At 48.5% G+C, this 5,484-nt stretch overlaps 1 pseudogene; it reads right to left on the bottom strand.

The window, feature by feature from the left end:
* LOC116074444 overlaps positions 1-5,484 on the bottom strand; it is a 14,231-nt pseudogene that overhangs the window by 7,921 nt on the left and 826 nt on the right.

Raw genomic sequence — 5,484 nt, 5'->3', positions numbered from 1 at the left:
CTTTGGCCCTTGGGCCTTCAATCGTCTAACTACCTTTGTTAAGAATCAGGTTGACTCCGCTACCAAACAGGTGTAGGTCCACTATCATCTCCTTGACACTGAAGAGCCATCGCAGGCTCCCATCTCTGTGGCCCCACGTGCCCCAGACTCCCCGCCCTTCGGCCAGCCTCTCAACTTTAGGGTCTTACAAGAAGGACACTGGAAAGATAGGTTTTGCTTTGGGTCTCACTAGGAATGGTCCATCCTATCTCCCCGTCTATTCAAAATAGCCTAAGGCCATCAGCCCTGACCTACCCTGGCTCTCCCACAACAAGGGACCTGGTAAGTCAGAGACAGAGCTGGCATTAAGTCTTGACCGCCTAAGACAGGGCAACCCCGTTGGGGGGAGGGGGTTGACCCAGTGACGGGTAAGAGTTTGAGCATTGCCCTCTACCAAGCTCAGGCTCCCATCGTGAGACCTCAAAGATGAGGTTGAGAAGCCTCCTTCCAGGGCACTTCATTGTGAAGGTCCAATTGACCTTATTACACAGACAAGAGGGAGATGTTGGGAACCATGAGAACCCTGAGATTAACATCCTGCCTGACAATCACAAGGATCTGGCTTGGCCCTGAGAAAAGAACATTCACAGAAATCCACCCCCTCCCCACCTGCTACCCCGGAGCTCAACCCCAGAAGATTTTGTAAATGTCCTTCTCCCTTCTTCCTCTCCCCCTCCCTCCAAGATTTTTGCTTTAAATATGCTCTCCTCAACCAAGTAAACGGCTCTTGACAAGCAATGCTTCCTTGAGTCCTGTCGTCTCTCTCACCCATTCTTTATTCACAGGTTGTGACCCTCCTCGTTCCCCCCAATAACTTGACCTGCAGGCCAGGTTATTGTTTGTTAGCAAGTATATGCACAGGGACTCCCTGATTTTCTGATATCCTAGTTATTGTATGAAGTTCAGTTCTGGCTTCTTCCATTCTCTCAATATCGACAGAGTCCACCACAAACACGATGCCATGTGTGCATCGGGTATATGACTTCCACAGTGGTCTTAATTTCTCTTGCCCACCTACATCCCAGAAGGGAAACATGACTGTTGTGGAATTGCCCAACCTACCAAGGTTACCTAACTTCTCTCACTGTTAAATCCTTTGGTAGGTATGGGATTTACAAATCCTTTAAACTAGCCTGTTTACAACTGTTGTCTTTCCAGCACAGTCCAGATCTTGAAGAACAATGTGAAAGAAAGGACTGAAAGTACAGCAGGCTAGACAGGCTGGATCAAGCTAAGAGATTGCTGGCTAAAGGTCCTCTGTTGTGGCCTCCATAAATGTCAGCCACCAGGGAGTCTGCCCCTGGGTGGAGGCAAGCCCTGACTCCTCCACACACTAGCCTTCCTAGGGGCATGCTGGCCAGCCTGCTGGGGGTCTTGGCTTCACTGAGAAGGAAGCTTTTAAAGCAACCTCTGAGAAAAGGGAAGGAGGGAGCAGGAGTTTGCTTTTCCAGAGGGACAATTAAGGCCACCATGTTCACTCAATATGTACAGGATGGAAGTCTTGTCTCACTGTCCATTCTCCATTTCCTACTGTAGATGGTGTCCCAAACTGAAGCATTCTTCTCATCTGCTTTTGATTTCTCTTCCAGGGTGATTGCTGGCTGATGGTCAGCCTCTGGGGAGTCTGTCTCTGTACAACAGCAAGCCCTGAAGACTGCACATGCCAGGGAGTTTGACCTGTCTCCTCCCCAAACTCTCTTTTCCTGCCTTTCCCACCTGACATAGACCCCAGATCTGCTTACCAAGAAGAAGAGACTCTGGTTCATGGTGAACACTAGCTCCTTCCAAGCAGCTCTCCAACAGCTCTAGATAACAGGATGCAGGGATCCCTGGATATCGCTTGCCCTGTGCTGTCTGAAGTGCACTGTGCAGTCTTTGACTGGTTGTTTAGTGGTAGCTGTGACCCCAGCAGCCCTGATTATCCTAGACCTTATAAATACCGTGAATTGCGCCTGGCCCTGCCTACTGTGGTCTTCCTGTCCAGGTCATCGGACTGGGCCCACACCTCGCCATGACGTCATCATCCTAGAGGCGGAGCCAGGCCACAGTGTCATCCTTCAAAATAAAAGGAAGGAAAGCAGACTCCTGGGCTCCAGGACCAGAAGGCACACAGCTAGCCTGGAGCTTGGGGCTCTTCCTCCTCCCAGGCGGAGGAATCCTTGGCAGCCAAGGGGGCAGCTCTGAACAAACAAGGAAGAAGCAGCTGTGGCAGCAGAGGCTCTGTCAGCAGACCTGTGCTGGTGAGTGCGGGGTCTGGAGGGAACTGGCCTCCTAGGTGAGGAGCGACCAGGTGGGTGTGGAGTCCCCACCTGGAAAGCCGCATCCCTGCATTGCCCACTGGACCCTCAGCCCCTTCTCCACCCGTGGCCGGAGCTCTGTTGCCCTCCCAGCTGCTGTTCAGCCTAGTATCCTGAGGGGGCCTCGTGGTCTAATACTGTGCCATCCCCAGGCTCACACTTGCTGTGGTATTTCCTCTCAGCTGCCTCCTGACTGGCCCTGGGGGGAACCCAGGTTCTTGGAAGTTGGCTGCCTGGAGCACAAGCAGTTCCTGATCTAAGGACTACTACTCTGAAACTCTGTGGATGGATTTGTGTTTTCGGTGGAGCAGGAGGGCTCTGAGCACTAAAAGCAGGGGACACAGAGAGCTGAGAAAGATAATCAGATTTTCCAGTGAACCTGAAAACTCTGCTCCACTACTAACAATCAGCCCTTTATAGTCAGTAGCACACATTTTGGACTTTCACAAGGTTTCTGTCTCAGTATGGACCAGAGCATCTCAGTCTGTCCCTAGTTTCATCCTTCTCCCTGGGAACCCAGTTGTTTCATCATCTTTCCTTCCAATTTCAAGAATTCACATTTTTAAAGCTTCTTTCCAGAAACCTTAAATGGTATTTCCAGCCCTTCAATGGTTTTTAGGGAACACTTCAGGCTGCAGGCATGAAATGGAGTAACTGCTTGGGTGGAGCGATTTGAAGGGCTTGATGAGACCCCATGACAGCCAAATTAGTCAGCCTGCAGGCTGCAGGGGACTTTCCTGTATTTCTCTATTAATTTCTCAAAGTGATGGTGGCTCCCTTACAGAGCTTCCATGTGCTTATGCAGGAGTCTGATGGAAACAAATTGCTAGTTACAGTTATCTTAATGCACTACTACTGCACTCTGGTCCATGGTCCAGCTGCTTGTGCAATTGCATTTGGCCTTATGTCAACTTTATATTTAACCTCATATTGATATGTATTAATCTTGATGTATAATTGTTCTTATTAACATTGTCTCTTCATGTTTCCCACAAGGTGTTACGGTTATTACAGCCTGACTTATGTCCTGTATCTTTACCATCTATTAGGTTATATTCTGGCCCCATGGATGGACCCTCTTCTGAGGTACATGAACTACTTCTTCTTCATAGTGGGTTTGTCAGCTTGAAAGAGTTACATCCTACCTCTGACCCTGACTGGTGATCTCTGAAAGGGAGCCACACACATAAATTATATAAAAAAAAAAAAATACAGAGGACTATCAAGAAAGGCACTTGCTCCCATTCCTGAGGACTGGAGCTTGATCCCAGGGATCCACAGGAAAGAAGATGCAGGTCTCTTGAAATTTGTTCTGAGGCTGTCACAAGCACATGATGGAATACATACACACACCCGTACTCCTAACCACCATAAAGTAATTTCATACACACACACAATCCACCACCACCAACCAGACTACCACCAAGAAAAACAACACAAACAAACAAAGAAACAAAACCTTTCAGCTTTTGCTCCACATGTCATCTTATGACCATTATAGGATAAAGAGAGGTGTGACCACATCCCCCCATCCCTCACTCTCCCATCCACCCTGCCCCATCCCATGGACAGTCAGGAGCAGTGTCAGCACAGAGAGGAGTCTGGCTGTAGCTGAGTGCAAAGGGCAAAAGAGTTCTCAGAAGGATGGCTCCTGGCAAGGTGCTATCCCCAGGAATGAGCCCACAGCTTCACTGTCCCAGGCCAACCTGACTACAGTCTGCCCTGTTAGCCATTCCCTCCCTGCCTTTCAGTTCCCTTGACTGTTCATTGACTGACTATTGGTGAGGAGGACTTGGGACTGAGTAGAGAAAGATCTGCAGGCCCAGAGACTTTCCCACGTGTCCCCTACACATGTTTCCTCACCCACAATAAACAATAAACAGCTTCCTTCAACTGCTTATTCTGGATGCAATGTTGGAAATGTCTCTACTGCTGCTGGTTACCCTCCAGATTTATCCCGATTTATTAGTCAACTGGCAGAGAGAAAAAAAAAAAAAGATTAAGCCAGGCGGTGGTGGCGCATGTACACCTTTAGTCCCAGCACTTGGGAGGCAGGAGCAGGTGAATTTCTGATGTCAAGGCCAGCCTGGTCTACAGAGTGAATTCCAGGACAGCCAGGGCTACACAGAGAAACCCTGTCTCTGAAAAAAAAAAAAAAAAAAAAAAAAAAAAAAAAGGAAAAAGAAAAATGAAAAAAAGAAAAGAGAGAAAAAAACTGGATCAAGACTTTTTTGACTATGTCAAGACTAGGTGAGCTTTAAACTCTAGAGTCAGTATCTCCATGCTAAAACCCCTGATTTATTTTATTTTCTAAGTTCCTTAAAAGTTGTGTGGTGGCACTTAAGCAGAGGGTACAAAACAGTGGTTTCTCTGGTGACTGAAACTGACTTGTCTGCAGACTTGGCTCACCTTTCCACCTATCTGGAACCAGGACAGACAAAAGGTTGAAGGAAAGGGTGACCCTACCCCCACCCTGCCATATGGTTCACCTGAACCTCTCTCCTATGTGTGTATTAAGCCCCTGTGGGCACCCTGGTGTGTACACACAGCAGAGCCTGGATTTGCATCTATGATAGAAACCTTGCATTCCCTGGAGGAGCTCAGACTTCAGCCCTGTGTGCCAGCTTTTCCTCCACCTGGCCTTTTCTGACCATAAAAGGCAAAGTTTCCCTGGCTAGGAGGTGTGACCACACCCTCTTCATCCCTCACCCACACACTCCACTCACTGATTTCAGGAGAACTGTGAGAAATGGAAAACAGCCTGGGAGGGGAACAGAGACATACTTTTATTCCCTGAATAAAGTGGACCATTCCACAAGTGATTTTTACTGTGTCGCTATTAACACAGCAAAGCAGCTGGCTCCTTCTGCTATGAAGCAGCAAAAAGCTTCAAGCTCTCTGATGCTTTGGGGGATTTCCAGGCTAGAGAGAGGATTTCTAGGAGCTTTGTAAATAGGGGGAAGGGCAGTGAAAGAGAGAAGAGGAGGACTGTGGACCCTAACTTTGTATCCTTCAGAGCTCAAAGCAGGAATAAAAAGTGGAAAGGGAGTGTCAGCCTAGGAAAAGGACAAAAGGTTTGAGGCTGACTCATCCACTCTCCCCCCCCTCTATTCTCCTGCCCTCCGCGCTGCTCCCCTCCGCGCTGCTC

The sequence above is a fragment of the Mastomys coucha genome, unplaced genomic scaffold, assembly GCF_008632895.1.
Source record: "Mastomys coucha isolate ucsf_1 unplaced genomic scaffold, UCSF_Mcou_1 pScaffold3, whole genome shotgun sequence".
Taxonomy (NCBI): Eukaryota; Metazoa; Chordata; class Mammalia; order Rodentia; family Muridae; genus Mastomys; species Mastomys coucha.
The sequence above is the reverse complement of the archived record's forward strand: the minus strand, read 5'-3'. Positions and strand labels throughout refer to the sequence as shown.